The sequence below is a fragment of the Trachypithecus francoisi genome, unplaced genomic scaffold (genome assembly GCF_009764315.1).
Source record: "Trachypithecus francoisi isolate TF-2019V2 unplaced genomic scaffold, Tfra_2.0 Lachesis_group7, whole genome shotgun sequence".
Classification (NCBI taxonomy): domain Eukaryota; kingdom Metazoa; phylum Chordata; class Mammalia; order Primates; family Cercopithecidae; genus Trachypithecus; species Trachypithecus francoisi.
The window spans coordinates 22,156,682-22,184,217 of record NW_022681472.1 but is presented as its reverse complement, the minus strand read 5'-3'; the positions used below and the strand labels follow the sequence as shown (position 1 = coordinate 22,184,217).

The 27,536-nt window shown below is 43.5% G+C and overlaps 1 protein-coding gene across 2 annotated transcripts in view; it reads right to left on the bottom strand.

The window, feature by feature from the left end:
* LOC117079346 (serine/threonine-protein kinase Sgk3) overlaps window positions 1-27,536 on the bottom strand; it is a 196,272-nt gene that overhangs the window by 150,232 nt on the left and 18,504 nt on the right. The window lies entirely within an intron of this gene.

Genomic DNA, 27,536 nt, shown 5'->3' with positions numbered 1-27,536 from the left:
AAAGTGCCAAAGGTTTTTAGAGGAAGTCGGATCTGTGTGTGACTTCCCTAAATTCAGAAGACATTTCCTCATGTTTTAAAATGATATTCAAAGATTTAGCCCCACAAGTATGGGTAAGAACATTCATTTTTAATGTCAATAACCACAATATGGCCTCTCTTTAAAAAGTGGATTGCAAATCCAAATACATTTTACACTTCAGTAATCCTACAGAACTTTCTAAACAGTAGTTTTCAGAAATGAATATAAGAATACAGTAGATACAAATGAACACATTGCCAGTGGTCCTTTTTATGTTTTACTGTGGTCCACAAAGCAATCCACATAGATTAGAGAAGTTCCTCCCTTGTAACGAAATCAACAAGTGATCAGTGTATCTCTTAATTAAAGCCATATTCACAGTGCTGGAGATTTCTCAGACAAAAGGAAGTTCTGTGTCAATAAACTCCAAGTGGAATGACATCATTCTCACTTTAGAGACAAATACCTGGCTATCACCACATTTTGACTTTTTTAAAAAAAAAACATCTGGGAACCATTACAACATTTCTCGATAAATTTGTCCTATTGTGAAGAACACACACACACACACACACACACACACACACACAAGGAGATCACCTCCCACAAACGTTTTATGTATTTTCTTTTCTTTTTTTTTCTTTTTTTAAGAGACAGGGGTTTCACTGTGTTGCCCAGGCTGGGTTCAATTGATCAGCTGACAAGATGTTAGGCATTTTGCCTTTACAGTCTGAGAGCTGCAGTTTAATAGCTAGATTTCTCAAAAAGCTAGGGGAGGTAAATATATTCACTGACTACTAAGGACTTTTTCACTGTAATTAAATTAGGTTTTTTTTTTCTTTTTTTTTTTTTTGAGACAGAGTCTCACTTTTGTTGCCCAGGCTGGAGTGCAATGGCATGATCTCAGGTCACTGCAACCTCCTCTGACTTCCAGGTTCAAGCGATTCTCCTGCCTCAACATCCCGAGTAGCTGTGATTACAGGCGCCTGCCACCACGCCCACCTAATGTTTTGTATCTTTAGTAGAGACATGTTTTCACCATGTTGGCCAGGCTGGTCTTGAACACCTTACCTCAGGTGAGCCACCTGCCTTGGCCTCCCAAAGTGCTGGGATTACAGGCATGAGCCACCACACCCAGTCTAAAATTGGTTTTAAGGGCAAATTTTAAGGCTGATTTCTTTGTTGTTGTTGTTTTGGGTTTTTTTTTTTTTTGACACAGGGTCTCACTCTGTCACCCAGACTGGAGTGCAGAGGCATGATCTCGGCTGACCACAACCTCTGCCTCCCAATTCTCCTGCCTCAGCCTCCCCAGTAGCTGGGATTACAAGCATGCGCCACCACGCCCAGCTAATTTTTGTATTTTCAGTAGAGACGGGGTTTCACCATGTTGGCCAGGCTGGTCTCGAACCCCTGACTTCAAATGATCCACCTGCCTCAGCCTCCCAAAGTGCTGGGATTACAGGCTTCAGCCACCACACCCGGCCAAGGCTGATCACTTTGATTAATCGTGTTCACCTATAGATAGATATATAGGTTATATCCCCATTTTCTGTTATGTTTCCAAGTTTAGACTGTAAAAAAAAAGTTGTTGAATGTTCAGCTAAATGTCTAGCTGATGTTTATACCTTTATGAAATATTTCATGTAAATAAATTTTTAGAATAGAGCTTTTTATCAGACTATGGGTCCCAATACTTTCTTTGAAAATATGATTCTGTTCATTCAGATAGGGCAAATATTTTGTTCATCTGTTTTATCTATAGTGTAGAGATTTTGAACACAAGCTTTGGAATTGGACAGACCCAGGTTTAACTCCTGGTTTGCCACTTTCTGCTTTAGGCAAATTGTTTCACTTCTCTGAGCACTGGTTTCATCAGTAACCTGGGGATAATAGTGCTTTTTCCTCTTGAGTAAAACAGAGAAAATAGTGCTAATCTCATGAAATTGCTATGAGGATCAAATGAATTTAGTAGAATGCCTGTAACATAATGTCAAGTGACTGCTATCATCATCATTATTAGCTCTAAAACACATATTAAAATGCCAATATTATATATATTTCATTTGTAATAGTATTAAAATGGCCAGATTTTAGAAATTTTGGTGGTGGCTCATGCCTGTAATCCCAGCACTTTGGGAGGCTGAGCTGGGTGGATCACAAGGTCAGGAGTTCGAGACCAGCCTGGCCAACATAATGAAACCCCGTATCTACTAAAAATACAAAAAACTAGCCGGGCATGGTGGCGGGCACCTGTAATCCCAGCTACTTGGGAGGCTGAGGCAGGAGAATCGCTTGAACCCAGGAGGTAGAGGTAGCAGTGAGCTGAGATCACGCCGTTGCATTCCAACCCTGGGCGACAGTGTGAGATTCCGTCTCAACAAACAAACAAACAAACACCAACTACCCAGCCAAATAATATGGTTATTATGATTATTTTAGATCATATATTGCAATGAAACGAATGCTTGGTTTTCATCCTCCACTATTCAAAACGGGAAACCTTTTCTCTAAAATGGTGGCTTATGTGGAAGCATTATTACTTTTTTTGTATCATAATAAAGCCCTCTATTTGTAGTTCTTTTACCAGAACCTTGGAAGAAGTGAGGGCTATAAAAATACAAGAAATATCACTTCCATTAGTGAGGGCTGCTATTCATTAGAATACTTGTTTTTTGCTAGGCACAGTGGCTCATGCGTGTAATCCCAGCACTTTGGGAGGCCAAGGCAGGCAGATCACCTGAGGTCAGGAGTTCAAGACCAGCCTTGCCAACATGGTGAAACCTTGTCTGTACTAAAAATACAAAATTAGCCAGGTGTGGTGGGTGCCTGTAATCCCAGCTACTCAGGAGGCTGAGTCAGGAGAATCGCTTGAACCCGGGAGGCGGAGGTTGCAGTGAGCCGAGACTGCACCACTGTACTCCAGCCTGGGCAATAAAGCGAAACTCCATCTCAAAAAAAAAAAAGGAATACTTGTTTTATAGCAGATAAAATGTTAAGTCTAGAGAGGTAAGAATAATCCTACCAACTATATGCTTACAAAAGCAAAACACTTTCTGGTTTGTTTTGTTTTTTGAGACAGGGTTTCATTCTGTCACCCACCAGGTTGGAGTGCAATGGCGTGATCTCGGCTCACTGCAGCCTCGAGTCCCTGCGTTCAAGCCATCCTCCCACCTCCTGAGTTGTTGGTACTACAGGCTCATACCACCACCTCAACTAATTTTTAAACTTTTTTGTAGAGTCAGTGTCCCACTATGTTGCCCAGGCTGGTCTTGAACTCCTGACATCAAATGATCCTCCTACCTTGGCCTTGAAAAATGCTAGGATTACAGGTGTGAGCCACCTCGCCCAGCCTCGCAAAGGATGGTTTTGATTCATATTATTTGCATTGCTTTTTAGAGTACCTTTTCCCTCATTCTGCTACAGACTCACCTGCTAAAGTGGGTCAGACACCATAAGTTGTTGCTACAGTTTCTAGCTATGTTTATCAGCTGACATTCTAATCGCAACATTCCACAGTATCAAATAAAATAAAACCATTTTTGTGGAGAAGATAGTTAAAAAACATAATCCTAACTATGAATTGGCTCAGATTGTAATAATGAAAAGGAAAAGCTTGCTGTAAAAATGGGTAAAAATATGGGGAAACAAAAGTGACTAATTTGTTAAATTTTCTTTTTTTTCTTTTTTTGAGATGGAATTTTGCTTGATACCCAGGCTGGAGTGCAGTGGTGCGATCTCGGCTCGCTGCAGCCTCCACCTCCTGGATTCAAGGAATTCTCCTGCCTCAGCCTCCCAAGTAGCTGGGACTACAAGTGCACACCATGGCACCTGGCTAATTTTTGTATTTCTCGTCGAGACAGGATTTCACCATGTTAGCCAGGCTGATCTTGAACTCCTGACCTCAATTAATCTGCCCACCTCAGCTTCCCGAAGTATTGAGATTACAGGTGTGAGCCACCGAGCCTGGCCTAAATTTTCTTTTCTTCTTCTTCTTTTTTTTTTTTTTTTTTCTTTCTCTCTCTCTCTTTTTTTTTTTTTTGAGACAGGGTCCCACTTTTTTTTTTTTAGAGATAGGGTCTCACTCTGTTGCCCAGGTTGAGTGCAGTGACACAACCATGGCTCACTGCAGCCTCGACCTCCAGGGCTCAAGCAGTCCTCCCACCTCAGCCCCCCAAGTAGCACCACAGGTACACACCAACACGCCTGGCTAATTTTTTTATTTTTGCAGAGACAGGGTCTCCCTATGTTGCCCAGGTTGGTCTCAAACCCCTGGGCTCAAGTCATCCTCCCACCTTGGCCTCCCAAAGTGCTGGGATTACTGGTGTGAGCCACCATGCCCAGCTTACTAATTTATTAAATTTTCTGAGCAAAACAATTTAATAAAACACAAAGCAACCCAAGATACAGTTAGAAAAACTCAGGCCAGTAGTGGTGGCTTTTATGCCTATAATCCCAGCAGTTTGGGAGGCCGACGTGGGAGGATCCCTTAAGCCCAGGAGTTTGAGACCATCCTGGTAACAAAGTGAGACCCCTCCCCGTCTCTATAAAAAAAAATTAGATGAGTATGGTGGTGCACACCTGTAGTCCCTGCTACTTGGCAGGCTGAGGTGGGAGGATCACTTAAGCTCAGGAGGTCAAGGCTTCAGTGAGCTATGATTGCGCCACTGCAGTCCAACATGGGCAACAGAGGGAGACCCTGTGTTTAAAAACAACAACCAAAAAAACCCTCAGTGGCCGAGCATGCTGGCTCATGCCTGTAATCCCAGTACTTTGGGAGGCCAAGGCAGGCAAATCACCTGAGGTCAGGAGTTCGAGACCAGCCTGACCAATACGATGAAACCGCCGTCTCTACTAAAAATACAAAAATTAGTCGGACAGGGTGGCATGCGCCTGTAATCCCAGCTACTCGGGAGGTTGAGACAGGAGAATCGCTTGAACCTGGGAGGTAGAGGTTGCAGTGAGCTGAGATGGCGCCATTGCACTCCAGCCTGGGCAACAAGAGCAAAACTCTGTCTGAAAAAAAAAAAAAAAACCCTCATTTGGGCAGGTGCAGTGGCTGACACCTGTAATTCCAGCATTTTGGGAGGCCGAGGCAAGCGGATCACTTGAGGTCAGGAGTTTGAGACCAGAGTGGCCAACATGGTAAAGCCCTGTCTCTACTAAAAATACAAAAATTAGCTGGGCATGATGGTGTGCACCTGTAATCCCAGCTACTTGGGAGGTTGAGGCAGGAGAATCGCTTGAACCCGGGAGGGGGCGGTTGCAGTGAGTCAAGATTGTGCCACTGTACCCCAACTGGGTGAGAGAGCAAGACTCTGTTTCAACAACAACAACAACAACAAAAAACAAAAAACCAAAAACCAAAAAACACCTGATGGGAACTGAAATTGAGAGCAATTAATGCCTCTAGAACAGAGCAGAATTAACTTGTTTCTTTGATTCGGAAAATGGTTCAGCATGTGTTCATTTTGTCGGGTGGGGGTATAGGTGTATAGGTGGGAGGCCCAAAGCTGAACATCATTTCTTGGGCCAAATTAGCCAAGTTCAAACTCAAAACTGAAATGCTTGAAGTTCAAGTGTGTTTCATAACAGGGAAGAAACTATTTTAAAACAAGACTACATTAGGATCAAATATAAGGCTTTTCAGATCACAGGACTTTCTCACTTTCTATATTAGACTCATGAGAAAAAGCAAGGGGAAGTGTTAGGAGATCAGAACCCTTAAACTGCTAGCATCAGCTTTTTGATAAAAAGTGGCTAGAAATTATTTTAAATTTCCTGGCTGGGTGCGGTGGCTCACGCCTATAATCCCAGCACTTTGGGAGGCCAAGGCGGGCGGATCACGAGGTCAGGAGATCGAGACCATCTTGGCTAACACAGTAAAACCCCATCTCTACTAAAAATACAAAAAAAAAAAAAAAAAATTAGCCAGGCGTCTTGGCAGGCACCTGTAGTCCCAGCTACTCAGGAGGCTGAGGCAGCAGAATGGTGTGGACCCAGGAGGCAGAGCTTGCAGTGAGCTGAGATCGCGCCACTGCACTCCAGCCTGGGCAACAGAGCGAGACTCCGTCTCAAAAAAAAATAAATAAAAAATAAAAATAAATTTCCCTAAGACCATTAATTATCTAAAATAATATTATTATACTTTCCTATTAGGGAAATCTCATTGTCTTCCAACCTAGTTTTTATGAGTATCAAGAATAAAACATAAATCATTCATTTTTCTCTTTTCTGTATCTCATTTAGTCTATTATGTACATAAAATAAAAGTCTGTTAATAGTTGACGATAACTTATTTACATAAATCATGTCAGCAGTTTCTATGTCCAGAGGATCATATTAGGGTAGGTAGACTAAACCTGCTAGGTGGACTTTGAAGATAACTATTATTTCAGTTGCTTATCATTGGAGAATAATAGCTTTTCTTAAACACTGTTCATTTGGTGACTCAGTTATTTACTTCTATTATGTGCAATTAATGATTGAACCTATTTCAAATGCAAGGGCTTAATAGCTTCTGGCATAAAGAGATGCGTTGCTGTTATTTCCTTAACAAATTCTCTAAGGAATCTGTGTCTGGCCCAACCAGATGTGTCAAAGACTTAAGTAGACCTGAAGGAATTATAACTCTTCATACACAAGAAGACTCTTAAATTCCCCTAAGTTTTTTAAGATAAACAACCCGAGTTCTTTTAACTTTTTCTCTCATTTTTTAAAATGTTTTACGACTCTCATAGGAGTTTTTCCCAAATTTTCTCCATGTTTTCTTTAGATTTTAGAGGAGATGCCCAGTATGAACCATGGAACTCTATAAAGGATCAAATAAGTCCTAAGTATCATGGAATGCAGTGGTGTGTGACCTCAGCTCACTTCGACCTCCACCTCCTGGGTTTAAGCAATTCTTCTGCCTCAGCCTCCCAAGTAGCTGGGAATATAGGCACCTGCCACCATGCTGGGCTAATTTTTGTATTTTTAATAGAGATAGAGTTTCACTGTGTTGGTCAGGCTACTCTCGAACTCCTGACCTCAGGTGATCTGCCTGCCTTGGTCTCCCAAAGTGCGGGGTTACAGGCGTGAGCCACCGCACCTGGCCAGTTCACACTCTTATAATGCAGCCTTGTATTAATCTTACATTTAAAATTACATTTCAAAAAAATTACATTTCATCATTATCAGATTTTAAAATCTAAACTTGGCCTCCTTTTATTTCTCAAATTATATTTAGGAAGTTGTTTTGATTATCCTATGTAATTCCTCTGCATCTGTTTTGCTGAAACTGTATTTCTCCTGGATGATTTTAAATTTCTTCATATTTGCTAAGGCAAATGGTATTGAAAGTGGAGAGTGGACATCCAAAGGGTGCTCAAGGCAATCTACTACAAGTTCAGAAAGAACAGAAAGAAAATATTGCAACATCCATTTGTTTTCTCTAAAAAGTAAGAAACAGACCAGGTTGGCTCATGCCTGAAATCCCAGCACTTTGGGAGGCTAAGGCAGGCAGATCACTTGAGCTCAGGAGTTCAAGACCAACCTGGGCAACATGATGATACGCCGTCTCTACAAAAACATAAAACTTAGCCGGGCGTGGTGGTGTGCATCTGTAATCCGAGCTACTCAGAATGCTAGGTGGGAGGATGGCTTGAGTCTGGGAAACGGAGGTTGCATTGAGCCAAGATCGCACCATTGCACTCCAGCCTGGGTGACAGAGTGAAACCCTGTCTAAAAAGAAAGAAAGAAAAAAATTAAGCTTTATCATTTAACATAAATGTGACACTGGCATGCTCATACAGTCCTTTGTCAGTCATGTCAGAGGTGTGCTGTGTGAGGTAACCTGAGAAGGAGAGACTTTCCACAATTGAAAGGGTTGACTGGGCGCCCTAGTTCATCCACAATCAGTCTATTGCAGTTTTGTGTAGTACAAGACGTCATTGATGTGGTCAATTTTGTAAAACTATATCCCTTCAATAGAATCTATATAATACTTTATGCTGAGATGGGGAGTGATTGTGAAAACTTTTTATTTTCTAGCAAAGTATTCAAGATACTCGAAGTGAAAAGCACAGATCCTGGACACACACTGCCTAGGTTCTGACCACAGTTCTGCCATCACCAGCCATGTAACCCCAGGAAAATCATTTAACTCTCTGAGGTTCAGTTTCTTCATCTGTGGAAAGGAGATAATAGTATCTACTGCATTGAGTTGTTCTGGGGATGAAGTGAGTTGATACATATGTATATAAAAATCTCTTAGTATAATACCAAAAACGGATTTACACAAGCTCTGGTTGTTATTACTTAAAAGAGTATTTGACTATCAAGAAGAATTATGCATTTTCGCTGACAAAAAATACAAGTGATTCAGATTTCTTTTTTTTTTTTTGAGACGGAGTCTCGCTCTGTCGTCCAGGCTGGAGTGCAGTGGCCAGATCTCAGCTCACTGCAAGCTCCGCCTCCCGGGTTTACGCCATTCTCCTGCCTCAGCCTCCCGAGTAGCTGGGACCATAGGCGCCCGCCACCTCGCCCGGCTAGTTTTTTGTATTTTTTTAGTAGAGACGGGGTTTCACCGTGTTAGCCAGGATGGTCTCGATCTCCTGACCTCGTGATCCGCCCGTCTCGGCCTCCCAAAGTGCTGGGATTACAGGCTTGAGCCACCGCGCCCGGCCGATTCAGATTTCTTTACCTTTTCTGTGATAATCTCTGTGGGTTGTATTCTATGTAGAGGATATTAAACATACATCTTTTCTTTTCTTTTCTTTTTTTTTTTTTTGTTTTTGAGACAGAGTTTTGCTCCTGTTGCCCAGGCTGGAATGCAATGGTGTGATCTTGGCTTACCGCAACCTCAGCCTCCTGGGTTCAAATGATTCTCCTGCCCTCAACCTCCCGAGTAGCTAAGATTACAGGCATGTGCCACCCCGCCTGGCTTATTTTGTGTTTTTATTAGAGATAGGGTTTCGCCACGTTAGTCAGGCTGGTTTCGAACTCCTGACCTCAGGTGATCTGCGTGCCTCGGCCTCCCAAAGTGCTGGGATTACAGATGTGAGCCACCGTGCTCGGCCGCACATTTTCTTTTAAAGTAAAGTTTTAGCAATGAGTGAGAGATTAACTTCCTTCCCACTCCCTTTAGTGTAGATGGGTTTTGAAATAAACACTTTGGAGAGAGTGTCTTGGAAATATTTCCATCAGTATGTGACTTTGTTGCATGGGAAACTGTGTGTGTGTGTTTGTGTCCTATTAAAACTCTAATATATACATTGCACTGGAATTTTTGAAACACAATTTTCTACTTGTTTAAACATTTTCCAATTAATGCATTTCAGTGGGTCTTAACATTTATTTGTTGAAAAAATAAAAGGCAGTGTCTTTAAATTCGTTTACAGGAATTACTGACTGAGACTGGGCACAGTGGCTCATGCCTGTAATCCCAGCACTTTGGGAGGCTGAGTAGGGGTGGATCACTTGAGGCCAGGAGTTTGGGGTGGGGGGAAGGAGAGAGAAAGGGGGGAGGGAGGGAGGGAGGAAGGAAGGAAGGAAGAAGGAAAGAAGAAAGGAAGGAAGGAAGGAAAGGCGAGGGAGGGAGGGAGGGAAGGGAAGAAGGAAGGAAGGAAGGAAGGAAGGAAGGAAAGGCGAGGGAGGGAGGGAAGGAAGGAAGGAAGGGTGAGGGAGGGAGGGAAGGAAGGAAGGAAGGAATTACTGACTGACAGCAGAGAGAATGGAAATGTACTAGTCAAACTTCAACAAAAACCTTTACAGAACTGGATGATGGGACTGAAACAGAAAATGAGTACTTTAATAGATATAGCCAATAAGAGTGCATCTCCTCCATTTACATCTAAATATCTTTATGAAATATCTTTTCAAAATATCTTTTCAGCTATGACAGCCATTAAAGTGAAGTATTAGAATAACTAAACTTAAAATTAGACTTTCTAATGGCTGTATCATAAAGTGTTACATAATTGAGACGGAGTCTTGCTCTGTCGCCCAGGCTAGAGTGCAGTGGCACGATCTCGGCTCACTGCAAGCTCTGCCTCCTGGGTTCACACCATTCTCCTGCCTCAGCCTCCTGAGTAGCTGGGACTACAAGTGCCTGCCACCACGCCTAGCTAATTTTTCGTATTTTTAGTAGAGACAGGGTTTCACCGTGTTAGCCAGATGGTCTCAATCTCCTGATCTCGTGATCCGTCTGCCTTGGCCTCCCAAAGTGCTGGCATGAGCCATCGTGCCTGGCCAAATCAATATTTTTTAAAAGTAATAAAGTAAAATCAAGTGAAACCAAAGGCTTTTTTTTTTTTTTGAAACTGAGTTTTGCTCTTGTTGTCCAGGATGGAGTGCAATGGCACGATCTCAGCTCACTGCAACCTCCACCTCCCAGGTTCAAGCAATTCTCCTGTCTCAGCCTCCTAAGTAGCTGGGATTACAGGCATGCACCACCACACCTGGCTAATTTATTTATTTATTATTATTTTTAGAGATGGAGTGTCACTCTGTTGCCCAGGCTAGAGTGCAGTGGCATGATCTTGGCTCACTGCAACCTCCACCAAATGGGTTCAAGCGATTCTCCTGCCTCAGCCTCCCAAGTAGCTGGGATTACAGGTGCCCATCACCATGCCCAGCTAATTTTTGTATTTTTTAGTAGAGACGGGGTTTCACCATCTTGGCTAGGCTAGTCTCGAACTCTTGACCTCGTGATCCACCCGCCTCAGCCTCCCAAAGTGCTGGGATTATAGGCGTGAGCCACTGCACACACCTTTTTTTTTTTTTTTTGAGATGGAGTCTCAGTCTGTCTTCCATGCTGGAGTGCAGTGGTGCGATCTTGGCTCACCGCAACCTCCACCTCCAGGGTTCAAGCAATTCTCCTGCCTCAGCCTCCCAAGTAGTTGGGATTACAGGTGTGTGCCAACCATGCCCAGCTAATTTTTTGTATTTTTAGTAGAGATGGGTTGTCACCATGTTGGCCAGCCTGGTCTCAAACTCCTGACCTCACGTGATCCACCTGGCTCAGCCTCCCAAAATGATGGGATTACAGGCGTGAGCCACCTCACCTGGCTGCAAAAAGGCTTTTATTTTATTTATTTATTTTGAGACGGAGTGTCACTCTGTTGCCAGGCTGGAGTGCAGTGGCACAGTCTCGGCTCACTGCAACCTCCACCTCTGGGATTCAAGCGATTCTCCTGCCTCAGCCTTCCGAGTAGCTGGGACTACAGGTGCCTGCCACCACACCCGGCTAGTTTTTTGTATTTTAGTAGAGACGGGGTTTCACCATGTTGGCCAAGATGGTCTCAATGGCCTGACCGCGTAATCCACCCGCCTCGGCCTCCCAAAATGCTGGGATTTACAGGCCTGAGCCACCGTGCCTGGCCAAAAAGGCTTTTATACTATTAATAAAATACTATTGGGCTGGGCGCAGTGACTCATGTCTGTAATTCCAGCACTTTGGGAGGCCAAGGTGGGCGGATCACGAGGTCAGGAGTTCGAGGCCGGCCTGGTCAGCACGGTGAAACCCCATCTTTACTAAAAATACAAAAATTAGCCTGGCGTGGTGACAGGCGCCTATAATCCCAGCTAGTTGGGAGGCTGAGGCAGGAGAATGGCTTGAACCCAGGAGGCAGAGGTTGCAGTGAGGCTAGATCATGCCATTGCACTCCAGCCTGGGTGACAGAGCGAGACTCCATCTCAAAAAAAAAAAAAAAAAAAAATACTATTAAAGCCAGGTACAGCGACACACACCTGTAATCCCAGTACTTTGGGAGGCTGCAGTGGGTGGACTGCTTGAGGCCAGGAGTTCAAGACCAGCCTGGGCAACACATTGAGACACCATCTCTACAAAAAAAAAAAAAAAAGGCTGGGGCCGGGTGTGGTGGCTCACACCTATAATGCCAGCACTTTGGGAGGCCAAGGCAGGTGGATCACCTGAGCTTAGGAGTTCCAGACCAGCCTCGGCAACATGGTGAAATTCTGTCTAAACCAAAAGTAGAAAACATTAGCCAGGTGTGGTGACACATGCCTGTAGTCCCAGGTACTTGGGAGTCTGAGGCAGGAGGATCACTTGAACCTGGAGGCAGATGTTGCAGTGAGCTGAGATCACACCACTGCACTCCATCCTGAGTGACACAGTGAGACTCTGTCTCAATAAAGAAAAAAAAAATTGGCCAGCTGTGGTGGTGCAGGCCTGTAGTCCTAGCTACCCAGGAGGCTGAGGCAGGAGGATCACTTGAACCCAGGAGTTTAAGGCTGGAGTGAAGTGAGCTATGATGGCACGACTGCACTCCAGCCTGTGTGACAGAGTAAGACCTCATCTCTAAAACTGAAAATTGGCTGGGCACAGTGGCTCAAGCCTGTAATCCCAGCACTTTGGGAGGCCGAGACGGGCAGATCACGAGGTCAGGAGATCAAGACCATCCTGGCTAACACGGTGAAACCCCGTCTCTACTAAAAAATACAAAAACTAGCTGGGCGAGGTGGCGGGCGTCTGTAGTCCCAGCTACTCGGGAGGCTGAAGCAGGAGAATGGCATAAACCCGGGAGGCGGAGCTTGCAGTGAGCCGAGATTGATTGTGCCACTGCACTCCAGCCTGGGTGACAAAGCAAGACTCCGTCTCAAAAAAAAAAGAAAATTAAGGTGGAAGAAGGAAGTGATAGAATAGAGTCAGGGAAAGAGATGTGACTATGGAAGAATGGTCAGAGAGATGCAACACTGCAGGCTTTGAAGGTGGAGAATACATCAACAGAATGAGATCCTGTCTCTATAAAACAAATTTTAAGCTGGGCATGGTGGCTCATGCCTGTAATCCCAGCACTTTGGGAGGCCGAGGCGGGCAGATTACTGGAGGTCAGGAGTTCGAGATCAGCCTGGCCAACATGGTGAAACCCCATCTCTACTAAAAATACAAAAATTAGTCACACATGGTGGCGCATGCCTGTAACCCCAGCTACTCAGGAGGATGAGGCAAGAGAATTCCTTGAACCTGGGAGATGGAGGTTGCAGTGAGCCAAGATTGCACCACTGCACTCCAGCCTGGCCAACAAAGCAAGACTCTGTCTCAAAAAAATAAATACATAAAATAAATACCATTAAATTACTTTAAATATATTGGTTACTTTATATTTTAAAATTTGGGGTTTATATTTTACAATACATACAATGTATTAATAAGAGGTCACAAATACATAGTTTAGGCCTGGCATGGTGGCTCACGCCTATAATCCCAGCACTTTGGGAGGCCGAGGCAGGTGGATCACCTGAGGTCAGGAGTTTGATACGAGCCTGGCCAACATGGTGAAACCGTCTCTACTAAAAATACAAAAATTAGCTGGGCATGGTGGCATGCACCTGTAATCCCAGTTACTTGGGAGGTTGAGGCAGAAGAATCACTTAAACCTGGGAGGCAGAGGTTGCAGTGAGCCGAGATCGCATCACTGCCACTCCAGCCTGGGTGACAGAGGGAGACTCCATCTCAAAACACACACAACACACACACACAACCAAATACATAGTTTATATGTGAGTGTACATGTTTCAACATTTATATGAATGGAATGCATAAAAAAGCATAATGTGGCTGGGCAAGGTGGCTCATGCCTGTAATCCCAGCACTTTGGGAGGCCGAGGTGGGAGAATTGCTTTACCCCTGGAGTTGGAGACCAGCCTGGGTAACATGGCAAGACGTCATCTCTATTTAAAAAAAGAATAGAAATATTAGGTAGGAGTGGTGGCGCTCACCTGTAGTCACAGCTACTCAGGAGGCTGAGGTGGGAGGATCACCTGAGTGAGTTAGGTCAAGGCTGCAGTGAGCTGCGATTGCACCACTGCACTCCAGCCTAGGCCACAAAGTGAGACCTTGTCTCAAAACAAACAAAAAATGCATAATGTTAGTTACCTTCCACATCCCTATTCCTTAGTTTGGTATCATCTGAGAATGTAATATCCAGGCCATGAGCAGTGGCTCATGCCTGTAATCCCAGCACTTTGGGAGGCTGAGGTGGGTGGATCACGAGGTCAGGAGATCGAGACCATCCTGGCTAACACGGTGAAACGCCGTCTCTACTAAAAATACAAAAAAGTAGCCAGGCATGGTGGTGGGCGCCTGTAGTCCCAGCTATTTGGGAGGCTGAGGCAGGAGAATGGCATAAACCCGGGAGGTGGAGCTTGCAGTGAGCTGAGATCTGGCCACAGCACTCCAGCCTGGGCAACACAGCGAGACTCCGTCTCAAAAAAAAAAAAATACCAAAAACATATATATATGTGTGTGTGTGTGTGTGTGTATATTCCTTCATCCAATAACTATTTGTCCAGTACCTAGTATGTGCCAGGTACTGTTCTAGGCTCAGAGAGGTAAAATTTTAAAATATCATCACCATGCTCAAATGGCACTTTATAACATTGTTTGGTACTGGGGTTTAATACCTGGGTCATCAAATAATCTATACAACAAACCCCCATGACATGAGTTTATCTATGTAACAAACCTTCACATGTACCTCCTTCCCCTGACTCCACTCCCAGGCTTTTTTTTTTTTTTTTTTTGATACAGGGTCTCTCTGTGTCTTCCACGCTAGAGTGCAGTGGCAAGATCTTGTCTCACTGCAGCCTCAGTTTCCTGGGCTCAAGTAATCCGTCCACCTCAGTCTCCTGGGTAGCTGGGACTATAGGTGTACACCACAACACCCAGCTAATCCAGGCCTTTAAATAGCTAATAATCTGCTAGGGATTGGAATTTGAATCTGGCCATCTGAACAGGCACTTAGTTTTTATATAGTTTAAATGAGCCACTTACGATGTCTCTTCTAGATATCCGCAAGGTGCTTTTATGACAGTCATGTGCAGATTTCCTCTGCAAAGCACTGTGTTAAGACATAAGGTACAAGGCACAAAGATACACTGTGTTTGTCGGGGATTTTACTTTATTTTATTATCTATTTATTTATTTATTTATTATTTATTGAGACAGAGTTTCGCTGTTGTTGCCCAGACTGGAGTGCAATGGCACGATCTCAGCTCACTGCAACCTCTGCCTCCCGGGTTCAGGCAATTCTCCCGCCTCAGCCTCCCGAGTAGCTGTAGCTTGGACTGCAGCATGCGCCACCACGTCCAGCTAATTTTGTATTTTTAGTAAAGACGGGGTTTCTCCATGTTGGGCAGGCTGGTCTCGAGTTCCCGACTGCAGGTGATCTGCCCGCCCTGGCCTCCCAAAATGCTGGGACGACAGGTGTGAGTCACCACGCCTGGCCTTATAGGGGATTTTAAATCCTTGGTATAAAATGATGAAAAGTGAAAAAAGCACCTTAATTTTTTCCTTGTACTATGTGGATTGCTTCCACTATTGAATGTATTCCTGAGTACATTACATTTCATCATTACATTTCTGTTGCACTATTTCTGCTTTGTGCTGTTTCTTTATGCCCGGTACCATACTGTTTGAAAGTTTTACAGGCATTTTATTTGGCTGCAACCACCTCTTTCAGATTTCATCTCATTACTTGCTATTTCAACACCTGATTGGGATAGATTTCTACTATCTATCTGCTGAGATAAATCATTTCCTTGCTACTTATTGCACTGAAAAACAATCATCTGAAGAATAGGTAGAGGAAAATACTGCAGACAACTAAGATCAGGGAAATGAAAATTCTCTATGCCTAAAATGGAATCATCTACCTCTCCCTAAATAGCAATGAAAAAGTGGTGATTTGAGGTATTTAAGGCAAGAGACTGGACCACATTATTTCCTGGGGTCATGTTTACTTTTAAAGTCTGCAAATAAGCAAACTCAAAGCTCACAGTCCTAGGAAGAACTTAGACCCATTTGTTTTCTTTCTTTCTTTTCTTTCTTTTTTTTTTTTTGAGATGGAATTTTCGCTCTTGTTGCCCAGGCTGGAGTGCAATGGCGCGATCTCAGCTCACAGCAACCTCCGTTTCCTGGGTTCAAGTGATTCTCCTGCTTCAGCCTCCCAAGTAGCTGGGATTACAGGTATGTGCCACTACGCCCGGCTAATTTTGTATTTTTAGTAGAGACGGGGTTTCTACATGTTGGTCAGGCTGGTCTCGAACTCTGGACCTCAGATGATCTGCCCGCCTTGGCTTCCCAAAGTGCTGGGATTACAGGCATCAGCCACTGCGCCTAGCCAGCGTTTGGTTTCTTAAAAGCAAGCAGTACTAACAGTTTACAAATGTAGGGCATGAGATAAAAAGTAAAAAATAGTTACCAAAAATCTGTGATCATATAAAATTCAATTCAAAAAAATATAAGCTGCACATTAAGGCAATTTTGTTATTCAGAAAAACAATATGTTTATTTAAATTTTAACTGATTCATAGTCCTTGAACTATTCTTCCCACAAAAACAAAGAATCCAATTTTCATTATATTAATCTTTTTTCTTGGAAAATAGAAAATACAATTTGAACCAATTTCAGCATAGCATAGTGATGAAGAATATGGCTTTAAACAGCCTGGGGTTCAAATCTCACTCTGCTGCTTACCAGCCCTGCCCCAGACACATTTCCTAACTTTCTTTTTTTTTTGCGATGGAGTCTCACTTTGTTGCCCAGGCTGGAGTGTAGTGGCGCGATCTTGGCTCACTGAACCTCTGCCTCCCGGGTTCAAGCCATTCTCGTGCCTCCCCCTCCCGAGTAGCCTGGATTTCAGATGCATGCCATCAAGCCTGGTTAATTTTTGTATTTTTAGTAGAGACAGGGTTTTGCCATGTTAGCCAGGCTGGTCTTGAACTCCTGATCTCAGGTGATTTGGCCTCCCAGGGTGTTGGGATTACAGGCATGAGTTGCTGCGCCTGGCCACATTTCCTAACTTTCTTAGCCTTAGTTTTCTCATTTGTAAATGTAGTTCTTACTTCATAGGGTTGTGAGGTTTAAGTGAGATAAACCCATAGTAAGAAAAGAATTCATGGTAAAATTTAAAATTTTATACCAACTACTGTATAATATATATTATACAGTAGTTCCCCTTATCTGTGATTTCACTTTCCACAGTTTCAGTTACCCATGGTCAACTGTGGTCCAAAAATATTAAATGGAACATTTCAGAAATAAACCCTTCATAAGTTTTGAATTGCACGCCATTCTGAGTAGTGTGATGAAATCTTGTGCCATCCCACTCTGTCCTGCCCTGAATGTGAATCGTTTCTTTGTCCAGTATATTCATGGTATATACAATGCCTGCCCTATACAATGTGATTGTATGGGAGAATACATAGTATAGGTAGGAGGTTTGGTACTATCTGCAGCTTCAGGCATCCACTAGGGGTCTTGAATGTATCCCCTGCAGATAAGGGGAACCGTTATGTAAATGACATATATAAAATATACACCCATCTTTATAGGCAGATCGATGGCTTCCTGAAGATGTCCATGTTCTAATTCCCAGAACTTGTGAATACATTACATTACATAGCAAAGAATAAAGGTTGCAGATAGAATTGAGTTTTCTAATCGGCTAACCTTAAGATAGAATATCTTTGGTGGGTTGAACATAATCACAAGGGTCCTTAAAAGTAGAAGAGGGGTTCATGCCTATAGTCCCAGCTGCTAGGAAGATCGCCTGAGCTCAGGAGTTTGAAGATGCAATGAGATATGATTGTGATACTGCACTCCAGCCTAGGCAACACAGTGAGATCCTGTCTCTTTTGTTTGTTTGTTTGTTTTTTTGAGACGGACTCTCGCTCTGTCGCCAGGCTGGAGTGCAGTGGCGTGATCTTGGCTCACTGCAACCTCTGCCTCCCAGGTTCAAGCAATTCTCCTGCCTCACCTTCCTGAGTAGCTGGGACTACAGGCGTGTGTCACCACGCCCAGCTAATTTTTGTATTTTTAGTAGAGATGGGGCTTCACAATGTTGGCCAGGATGTTCTCCATCTCTTGACTTTGTGATCCGCCCTCCTCAGCCTCCCAAAGTGTTGGGATTACAGGCGTGAGTCACTGCGCCTGGCCGATCCTGTCTTTAAAAACAAAAACAAAACAAAAAGAACACTAAAACACAAAGACAGGTGTGGTGGCTCATGACTATAATCCCAGCACTTTGGGAGGCTGAGGCAGGCGGATCACCTGAGGTCAGGAGTTCAAGACCAGCTTGACTAACATGGTGAAACCCCGTCTCTACTAAAAATACAAAATCAGCTGGGAGTGGTGGCACATGCCTGTAATCTCAGCTGCTAGGGAGGCTGAGGCAGGAGAATTGCTTGAACCCGGGAGGCGGAGGTTGCAGTGAGCCAAGGTCAGGCCATTGCACTCCAGCCTGGGCAACAAGAGTGAAACTCTGTCTCAAACAAACAAACAAACAAACAAACAAACAAAAAAGCAAACAGTGGGCCAGGTGCTGTGGCTCACGCCTGTAATCCCAACACTTTGGGAGGCCAAGACTGACGCAATGCTTGAGCTCAGGTGTCCCAGACCAGCCTGGGCAACATGGCAAAACCTCATCTCTACAAAACATACAAAAAATACAAAAAAAAAAAAAGCTGGATGTGGTAGCATCCATGCCTGTAGTCCCAGCTACTCAGGAGGCTGATTGAGAGGATCACCTGAGCCCGAGGAGGTTGAGGCTGCAGCGAGCCATGATCAGGTCACTGCACTCCAACCTGGGCAAACTGGAAGAGGGAAGCAATAAAAGAAGAGTCAGAGAAGGAGATGTGACTATGAAAGAATAGTCAGTGAGATGCAACATTGCTGGGTTTGAAGGTGGACAGCAGGGCCACAGTCAAGGAATGTAGGTGGCCTCTAGAAGCTGGAAAAGACAAAGAAATGGATTTACTCCTAGAGCCTCCAAAAGAGGAGCACAGTCCTGCCAAGTCCAGTGAAACCCATGTCAGACTTGTAACCTACAGAAATGTATGGTAATAAATTTGTGTTGTTTTAAGCCTCTGAGTTTGTGGTAATTTACTACAGCAGCAAATAGAAAACAAATTAGGGCCAGGCATGGTGGCTCACACCTATAATCCCAGCACTTTAAGAGGCCGAGGCAGGTGGATCACCTGAGGTCAGGAGTTTGAGACCAGCCTCACCAACATGGAGAAACCCTGTCTCTACTAAAAATACAAAATTAGCCGGGCGTGGTGGCGCATGCCTGTAATACCAGCCACTCAGGAGGCTGAGGCAGCAGAATTGCTTGAACCTGGGAGGCGGAGGTTGCAGTGAGCTGAGATCAAGCCATGCACTCCAGCCTAGGCAAGAGGAACGAAACTCTGTCTCAAAAAAAAAAAAAAAAAAGTATACACATTTGAAGTAGAAAGCTCTGATTAGAGACACAGAAATAATTGGAAGGAAGAAACACTGAAGGATGAGTCCAGGTGGGAGACTGTGAATTGTATACAGGGTGTCATCTTCACCATCGTGATTTTCCCCCAGCAAAGTTCTGCAACCCTGATATAGCCATGGAGGAGGCAGACAGCTGGATTGAACCTGGCTTGGGAAAGTTTAAGAAAGGGACAATGGAGTAAAGGAAGAGAGCCCAAGAGGGGACCATGCCGTTTACACTTCCCAGGAGAGGAGGAGGTGACAGACAGAAAGGAAAGGCCAAGGGCATAGGGGACTTGCACAGGTAAAGAATGAAGTTAACAAAAACTTATTACACACGATCACACCATTACTAATATTTTACATTTTAAAATACACTGCAAGTTTCAAAGATAGACTATTTTTAAAAGTAGACTTTTTTAAAGCAGTTTTAGCTACACAGTAAAACTGAGAAGGTACAGAGATTTCCCACTTACTCCTTGCCCCCATACAAGCACAGCCTCCCTGATTATCAACATCTGCACCCAAGTGGTATATTTGTTGCAACTGATGAACCTACATTGAAACATCTTTATCACCCAAAGTCCATGGTTTACAGTATGGTTCTCTCTTGGTGTTGTACATTCTGTGGGTTTTAACAAGTGTATAATGATATATCTGTTATTATAGTATCATACAGAACAGTTTCACTTTTTGTGTGTGTATATGTGAAACAGGGTCTCCCTCTGTCTCTCAAGCTCAAGTGCAGCAGCTCAATCATAACTCACTGCAGCCTCGACCTCCCGGGCTCAAGCAAGCCTCCCACCTCAGCCTCCCAAGTACCTGGGACTACAGGTGCATGCTGCCATGCCCAGCTAATTTTTGTATTTTTTGTAGAGAGGTTTTGCCATGTTTCTGTGGCTGGCCTCCAACTTCTGAGCTCAAACAATCCACCTGCCTCAGCCTACCAAAGTGCTGGGATTACAGATGCGAGCCACCACGTCTGGCTTAGTTTTGCTATCTTAAAAATCCTCTATGTTTCACCTATTCATCCCTCCCTCCCACCCTCTGTTCTTTTTTTTTTTTTTTTTTTTTTTTGAGACGGAGTCTCGCTCTGTCGCCCAGGCTGGAGTGCAGTGGCCGGATCTCAGCTCACTGCAAGCTCTGCTTCCCGGGTTTACGCCATTCTCCTGCCTCAGCCTCCCCGAGTAGCTGGGACTACAGGCACCTGCCACCTCGCCCGGCTAGTTTTTTGTATATTTTAGTAGAGACGGGGTTATCACCGTGTTAGCCAGGATGGTCTCGATCTCCTGGCCTCGTGATCCGCCCGTCTCGGCCTCCCAAAGTGCTGGGATTACAGGCTTGAGCCACGGCGCCCGGCCTGTTCTTTTTATTGTCTCCATAGTTTTGCCTTTTTCATAGTGTCATGTAGTTAGCATCATACAGCATGTAGGCTTTTCAGATTGGTCTCTTTCACTTAGCAACATGCATTTAAGTTATCCCCCTGCATCTTATCATGGCTTGCTAGTTCATTTCTTTTTAGCGCCAAAAATATTTCATTGTATGGATGGACCATAGTTTATTTATCCATTCACCTAGGGTAGGATATCTTGGTTGCTGCCAATTTGGCTATTATAAATAAAGAAACTGCTATAAATATTCATGGGTAGGTTTTTGCAGACAAACCATTTTTGAATACATAGTCTGAATATAGATGCAAATTTTCTCAATCAAATCCTAACAAGTCAAGTATAGCACACTGAATCAAAGTGTATATCAATATGACCAGAAGAGTTTATCCTTCAAAAACATAATAAAGCAATAAAAACTATAATATTATGTTAGGAATAAAAAGCTCTTTAAATTGATGATCTCAACAAATGTTTTGAGGAATTAAACTGTTTGAGCATTTCCATTATTTCTTTGCCCCATCCATTCCTAGCCCTTAACACAGTCAGCGTGATACAGTGGGTCAATAGACGCTGTAGCAATGTTGTTTGTATTTCTTTTTATTCCCCCCCCACTTTTTTTTTTTTTTGAGATGGAGTCTCGCTCTGTCGCCCAGGCTGGAGTGCAGCGGCCGGATCTCAGCTCACTGCAAGCTCCGCCTCCCAGGTTTACGCCATTCTCCTGCCTCAGCCTCCCGAGTAGCTGGGATTACAGGTGCCCGCCACCTCGCCCGGCTAGTTTTTTGTATTTTTTTAGTAGAAACGGGGTTTCACCGTGTTAGCCAGGATGGTCTCGATCTCCTGACCTCGTGATCTGCCCGTCTCGGCCTCCTAAAGTGCTGGGATTACAGGCTTGAGCCACCGCGCCCAGCCTTCCCTTTTTTTTTGTTGAGATGGAGTCTCGCTTTGTTGCCCAGGCTGGAGTGCAGTGGCATGATCTCGGCTCACTGCAACCTCCACCTCCTGGGTTCAAGCAGTTCTCGTGCCTCAGTCTCCTGAGTAGCTGGGCTTACAGGCACATGCCACCATGCCTGGCTAAATTTTTTTTTTTTTTTTTTAGACGGAGTCTCGCTGTATGGCCCAGCCTGGAGTGCGGTGGTGCGATCTCAGCTCACTGCAACCTCCGCCTCCCAGGTTCAAGTGATTCTCTTGCTTCAGCCTCCTGAGTAGCTGAGACTACTGGCTTGTGCCACCATGCCTACTAATTTTTTTGTATTTTTAGTGGAGATGGGGTTTCACCATGTTAGCCAGGATGATCTTGATCTCATGACCTCGTGATCTGCCCGCCTCAGCTTCCCAAAGTGCTGGGATTACAGATGTGAGCCACCACACCTGGCCTAATTTTTGTATTTTTAATAAAGATGGGGTTTCACCGTGTTGGCCAGGTTGGTCTCGAACTCCTAACCTCAGGTGATCCGCCCACCTCAGCCTCCCAAAATGCTGGGATTACAGGCATAAGCTACCATGCCCAGCTGTTTGTATTTGTTTCTGTTTGAATAACGGGGCTCTGACACTTAAGAACTGACTGATTTGGGCAAGTTACTTAACATCTTTGTGCATCTTCTTCCCCATCTATAAAACAGGGGCTTTTAATAGTACTTACTTCATGGATTAAATGAGTTTATATCTATAAACTCTTAGAATAATACCTGGAACATACATGTTTGTTAAATAAAATGTATAATATGTATGTGGATCATGTGTGTGAATGCTGGTCTTGAAGGGCTGTATGCAATTCTGTTAAAGTTATCTTGCTGAGTCAAACTGTCAGGTCTGTGATTTGATTTTATGCTACTTACAGGTCAAAAAGCTAGCCTGTTCCTGGTTTGTGAATGCCGGAGAAAGACAGGAGACATCTATGCCAGAGAAAAACAACTTTATTATTCACAGTGCAGGAAAAAAAAAAAAAAAAGCCATGCCCATCAGAATGTTTGTATCAGTTTCTCTTGCCCTCAAGTCCCAAGTTCCACAGGGGTGACATGCACGGAGCCAGACAGTGGGTTTGCATTGCAGCTAACGAACAATAATAATATTGGGGAATTCACTGCTATTATAACAAGCAGTAAGATTGCTTTTTGTCCCAGAGAGAGATGTTACCTCATTCCTCAAGATTGCTCACTGCAAACACAACCATAAGAAATGGCTTGGGTCAAGCATAGTGTGGCTGAAAGCCTGTAAGGTGGCCCTTAATGGTTCTTGCCTGCTCTAATTCCTCCAGTTGACTGTGGGTGAGTTTATTGACTCACTTCTAACTAACTGAGTACGACATAAGAGATGAGAAGTTGCTTTAGAGATGAGGTTATAAAGACTGTGGCTTCTGTGTTGGGCATCATCTCATCAGCTGCCATGTTGCAAGCTGCCTCATGGATGGACCTGTATGTCTAGCCAACAGTCAGTGAGGACCTGTGGCCCACCAACAGCTACATGAGAGATCATCTCAAGCCTCGAGGTGACAACAGCTCCAGCCCACACCCTGATTGTATCTTGTGAGAGACCCTGAGCCAGAGGCACCCAGCTAAACTGCATCCAGATTCCTGACCCACAGAAACTGTCAGAAAATAAATGTTGTTTTAAGCCCCGATGTTTTAGGGTAATTTGTTGTGCAGTAATAGATAATAAAAGGAGCCAGGGCTTGCATTCTTGACATTCTAAGGCCAGACATGCAGGGACACAGAGACCCATAGATAACCATCTTCCAAAAACACGGTAAAACTAGAACCTTAGAGCTCAGCAATGCCGTCTTCCCAGAAGAGGGCTGAAAAGCTTAGGGCCCACCGTCTAGGTAGGAAGCAGATACTGAGCCTGGAAACTGGAATTTAGAAGAAAGCTGGAACTGGTCTTACCAATCTTGGAGCTGGTTTTTGAAGAATTTAGCTTGCTTGAGGACATTATGCAGGTTAGGAAAAGGTGACTTCTGCTTTGTGCACATAGTGGGAAGCAAAGTAGAGAGGAATCCTTTTACGGTGTCAAATGCTGAAATGTCTACCCTGCATTTAGTGAACCGAATTATCTAGTTGTATATTACTTCCTATACTCTTTGCATTGTTTACCTGGAGCCCTTTGTAAAGTTTTTATTTTTATATTTTTGTTTTGAGACAGAGTCTCACTCTGTTGCCCAGGCTGGAGTGCAGTGGCGTGACCTCAGCTCACTGCAACCTCTGCCCCCTGGGCTCAAGCAATTCTCCTGCCTCAGTTTCCCGAGCAGCTGGGATTACAGGCATGCGCTACCATTCCCGGCTAATTTTTGTATTTTTAGTAGAGATGGGGTTTCACAATGTTGGCCAGGCTGGTCTCAAACTTCTGACCTCAAGTGATCCACCTGCCTCGGCCTTACAAAGTGTTGGGATTACAGGCATGAGCCACCCAGCCCAGCCTGTTAAAGTTTTTTAAAAGTCTCTTGTTTCATCTGTACTTCAGGAAATGAGTTAAATGCTTGAGCCTCAATAATAAAGGGGAAACAGTGCCCCCTGGAGGTCATAGTGGCAATGCCCAGGGACCCCAAGAGAGAAGGGAAGCCAGTGTAGGCATGGGAGATGGCAGGCAGCAGTGTTCTTTAGAAATGCTGAGAAAATATTTTATAAAACTGAAAATATTTTTTATTTAAAGCCTTTAATAAATTGGTGTAGGAATTTTAATAAATTAGTGTGGAAGTTTTCTTTCTTAACACAATAGAGAGCTTTTTGTTTTCCCCACGGAGAGTTGACTTTACACTTAATGGAGGACCAGACAGTATGATAATGAAGAACATGGGCTTTGGAATTTGACAGGTCTTCCTTTTCTTAATAGTATGTCTTTGGGCAAGTTGATACATCTGTCTGAGACTATTTCTTTATCTGTAAAATGAGGATATCTTATTGGGTCATAGTGAGGATTAAATGAGATTTAGCACCTGAAAGCACTCAATGTTTGAGAGCTGTTATTATTAGTTACTATTACTACTATAACATTAACAAGATAAGGATGTTCCATATAACAACAAATACTTAATATACTGTAATATGTGCTGGCAGTAGAATTTTCAGATAAGAAGTTGTTACAGAAAATGTAAGTTACAATAATTAGAGGAAAGGAGGAATTAGTGAGCAAGAAGACCCAAGGGTATTTAAGAAGGTACGAGGAAAAACAGAATCCTTAAAAACTTTCTATCCAATATGTAAACTGCATTCTTACAAATACATAATTAATACCATTAGTCTATTGGATAAGTGGCCAAAGGAGATGAAAAAGCAATTTACAAAGTATGTTATCAGGCAGCCTACTTATCAGTTAAGAAATGAGGCCAGGTGCAGTAGCTCATGCCTGTAATCCCAGCACTGTAGGAGGCTGAGGTGGTGGATCACCTGAGGTCAGGAGTTCAAGACCAGCATGACCAACATGGTGAAACCCCGTCTCTACTAAAAATACAAAAATTAGCCAGGCGTGGTGGTGGGTGCCTGTAGTCCCAGCTACTTGGGAGGCTGAGGCAGGAGAATCGCTTGAACCCAGGAGGTGGAGGTTGCAGTGAGCCAAGATTGCAACATGGCACTTAAGCCTGAGCAACAAGAGTGAAATTCTGTTTTTTTTTTAAAAAAAAAAGAAAGAAAGAAATGCAACATAAAGTCTCATCTCTCATGTACCTTTTAAAGTTTCAAAACGTAATGAAAAATGAAAATAGGCCAGGTGCAGTGGCTCATGCCTGTAATCCCAGGACTTTGGGAGGCCGAGGCGGGTGGATCACCTGAGGTCAGGAGTTCAAGACCAGCCTGACCAACATGGAGAAACTCTATCTCCACTAAAAATACAAAATTTGCTGGGGTGGTGGCACATGCCTGTAATCCCAGCTACTCAGGAGGCTGAGGCAGGAGAATTGCTTGAACCCGGGAGGCGGAGGTTGCAGTGAGCCGAGATCGTGCCATTGCACTCCAGCCTGGGCAACAAGAGCAAAACTCTGTCTCAAAAAAAAAAAAAAAAAGAAAAAAAAAAAAGAAAATAATTGGTATTGCGGAAGACACAGGAAGAGGCATTGACCTTGGAACATGACATACTTGACTGCCTATTACCAGCTGTGAGAGCCAGTGTAAGTTACCTCCCCTCTCTGTGCCTCAGTTTCCTTATCTGTATACACGAGAAAGTTTAAAAATATGTTAAAAATCCCATTTATAATCACAACTATAAAATATCCTGAAACAAAATTAATAAGAAATGTTAAAACCCATTTAAAAAGGGAAGTATCTTCACATTGACCTATAAATTATATGCCATTTTTATTAAAATCCAAATGGCAATTAAGTTGATTCTCTAGTTTATTTGGAAGCAAATGTTTGAAAATAGGCTGGGCACAGTGGCTCGCTCTGTAATCCCAGCACTTTTGGAGGCGGAGGCGGGCAGATCACAAGGTCAGGAGATTGAGACCATCCTGGCTAACATGGTGAAACCCCATCTCTACTAAAAATATAAAAAATTAGCCAGGCGTGGTGGCGGGCCCCTGTAGTTTCAGCTACTTAGGAGGCTGAGAGGCAGGAGAATCGCTTGAACCTGGAAGGCGGAGCTTGCGGTGAGCCGAGATTGCGCCACGACAGAGCGAGACTCTGTCTCAAAAAAAAAAAAAAAAAGTTTGAAAAACAACTGACAAAATAAGACTTGGCCTATGAGATATTAAAAAGAACTGTGAAACTACATTGTAAGCAGGGCAGATCGGTACTGACCAGGAAAAGACAAATGGAGCAGAACGGTACTGACCAGGAAAAGACAAGTGGAGCAGTGGGGTGGAACAGAATCCACAAAATAAATCAAGTTCATACATTTAAGATTTCATACATGCTCAAAGTAGCACTTTAGATCAGTGGGGAAAGACTGGCTTATTTAATAAACAGCACCAGGATAACTGGCTATGATGTTTTCTGGCTCTTTGAGTGCCAATTCAATTAAATGAAACACTTATCTAGTTCTTACTACATTAAAAGTTCTATGCTAAGCACAGGAAGTTAGAAAGATAAATAATGTGATCCCTACTCAAGAAACCTATATTTTAGTGGAAGGTATATATTTGTATACAAGCACATATAATACAAGGCAGGATATGAGGAATCCAAAGAGCTATGGGAACACTAATTATGAGAGTGACTAATTATCAGTGAAGATGCAGGGAGGTCAGCCACTGACTAGTCAATTCATCCCAGACACTGCGTCAAGGTTCTGGATGTATTGATGGCCAGTGTCTGTCCAGCCTGGTCCTCTAAACACTTATCTATTATAGGGATCAAGGAGGAGTGGCTGAAGCCATAGTAAATGGCTATTTGACAATTCAAGGATCCTGGCTCCTAACCCTCTTTCATCTCAAAGTAACTAATGTGTCTCTGTAAAATGCCTCCTAGTTTAAGGCCTGATCCAATAAACACCCAGAATTACCCAAGCTAAATTTTTAATTCACTGTCTCAAACACAAAGAAATGATAAATGCTTGAAGTGACAGATACTCCATTTACTGTGATGTGATTATTACAAATTGGATATTATGGCTCAGAAAAGTTAACTGATTTATCTAGTGTCATAGAGCTGGCAAGTGTTAGAATCAGGATGAAGCCCAGAGTGTATGAGCACAAATTCAATGGGAGATAAAAACCCCATTTGCTGTAAATATACACTGGCTTTGAATCATCAAATCAGTAAATAATTCAAAATGATTAACATTAGATGAATATTTTAATATCATTTTATTTTGTAATAATATTCATACACTATAACCCATTGAAGAAACAAAGCCAAAATCCCAGTGATGTAATTCTAGTTCCTGCAGGTAGCAAGACTCTCTACTCCATTGACAACAGTGGCCAATTACAGCCAACCAAACTCATCCTTCTTGGTGAAGA